This window comes from Triticum dicoccoides, chromosome 1A (assembly GCF_002162155.2).
Source record: "Triticum dicoccoides isolate Atlit2015 ecotype Zavitan chromosome 1A, WEW_v2.0, whole genome shotgun sequence".
Classification (NCBI taxonomy): Eukaryota; Viridiplantae; Streptophyta; class Magnoliopsida; order Poales; family Poaceae; genus Triticum; species Triticum dicoccoides.
Genome location: NC_041380.1, coordinates 477,867,489 through 477,869,638, shown reverse-complemented (window position 1 = coordinate 477,869,638; position 2,150 = coordinate 477,867,489). Strand labels below are relative to the sequence as shown.

At 48.4% G+C, this 2,150-nt stretch overlaps 1 protein-coding gene across 2 annotated transcripts in view; it reads left to right on the top strand.

The window, feature by feature from the left end:
- The window catches only part of LOC119280617 (protein NRT1/ PTR FAMILY 5.10-like), a 12,967-nt gene that overhangs the window by 7,979 nt on the left and 2,838 nt on the right, over positions 1–2,150 (top strand). The gene's annotated exons all lie outside the window — the stretch shown is intronic.

The window sequence follows — 2,150 nt, the reverse complement described above, 5'->3', positions numbered from 1 at the left end:
CAACCCTTGACTCACAGTTGAGACTTTTTCGTAGCCTTTTGTAGTTGCACCCCAAGCCCCCGACCTAGTTGCATGTCAAGTATCGACATGCTCCTAGGGAGACTTTTCATAGGTTTTGTAACTGCCCTAGTTGCAAGTCAACCCTTGACTCACAACTAGGATTTTTTTCATAGGTTTTTGTAGTTGCCCCTAATTTGCAAGTCACCCCTCGACTCACAACTAGGGGCTTTTTCATACATTTCTGTAGTAGCCTGAGTTGCAAGTCAACCTTTTGACTCACATCCTGGGAGCTTTTTCCTAGGATTTTGTAGGTGCCCAAGTTGCTAGTCAACGCTTGACTGCCAACTAGTTGGAAGTCAACCCTTGACTCATAGTTGAGACTTTTTCGTAGGCTTTTGTAGTTGCACCCCAAGCCCCCGACCTAGTTGCATGTCAAGTATCGACATGCTCCTAGGGAGACTTTTCATAGTTTTGTAACTGCCCTAGTTGCAAGTCAACCCTTGACTCACAACTAGGATTTTTTTCATAGGTTTTTGTAGTTGCCCCTAATTTGCAAGTCACCCCTCGACTCACAACTAGGGGCTTTTCATACATTTCTGTAGTAGCCTGAGTTGCAAGTCAACCTTTTGACTCACATCCTGGGAGCTTTTTCCTAGGATTTTGTAGGTGCCCAAGTTGCTAGTCAACGCTTGACTCACAACCCGGGAGCTTTTCCCCAGGATTTTGTAGTTGCACTTGCACCCTTGGGGGCCCGACCCAATGCCAACTCGACCCACAGCTAGGGGCTTTTGTAGGTTTTTGTTGTATTTTCCCAGGCCTTTCTTGTCATAGGGTGAGGAGTAGGGTAGTTGTAAGTCTGAGGAGGAGGGCATTTGCATGTCCAGTAGTAGGCATGCACTTGCAATGGTCACAACCCAACTGCAATTGCATGCCTTCCAACAAGGGATGCAACTAGTTTTTTTGGGGAATTGCATGACCGATACTGGGCATGCAACTACAACTATGACCACCGACTACAACCGCATGTCCGTTAGTTGGCTTGCAACTACAAGTCTCATGCCCAACTGTAATTGCATATCTTCCTACCGACCAGAATAGGCCATGTGTTTTTGTCGTAGGGTGGTGGAGGAGAGAGGGGGTGAGGTAGTTGCAAATGGGGGGTAGTTGCATGTCCGATACTAGGCATGCAACTGTCACCCATGACTGCAACCGCATGTCCGATAGTAGCTTGCAACTACAGGTGTCGCGCCCAACTATTACTGCATGTCTCCCTACCGACTGCAACCGGCTTTGTGTTTCTGTTGGAGGGGGAAAGAGAGATTGGAGGTGAGTTAGTTGCAAGTCGGGGGAGGGGGTAATTGCAAGTGTAGTGCTAGGCATGCAACTGCAACTGTCACCCGCAACTGCAATTGCACCATTGCTAATGTTGTTGCAACTAGTCTTTTTGTTTTGTTGGAAAGTAGGAGTTGCATGTGTCATACTAGGCATGCAACTGTAGTCGTCACCCCTGACTGCGAACTGCACGCCTTTCAAAGTGGTCGCAACTAGTCCTTTTGTTTTGTTGGAAGGTGGGAGTTGCATGTCTGATACTAGGCATGCAACTGTAACTGTCACCCCCACCTCGCAACTGCATGCCTTCCAACATGTTTGCAACTGCATGTCCGACAGTATGCTTTCAACTGCAAGTGTTGCCCCCAACTGCATTTGCATGTCTCCCTACCAACCCGAACCGGCCTTGCATTTTTGTTGGAGGGCGGCGGGGGTGAGGTAGTTGCAAGTCCAGTACTAGGCATGCAACTGCCACTGTCACCCCCGATTGCATCTAAAATCTCCCAACATGGTCGCCACTAGTCTATTTGTTTGTGGGAAGGTGGGAGTTGCAAGTCTGATACTAGGCATGCAATTGCAACTGTCACCACCGGACTGCAACTGCATGCCTTCCAACATGGTTGCAACTGGTTGTTTTGTTTTGTTGGAAGGTGGGAGTTGCATGTCCAATATTAGGCATGCAACTACATGCTTTCCAACATGGTTGCAACTGCATGTTCGGCAGTAGGCTTGCAACTGTAGGTGTCGACCCCAAGTGCATTTGCATGTGTCCCTACCAACCACAACTAGTCTTGTGTTTTTGTAGGAGGGCGGCGGGGGTG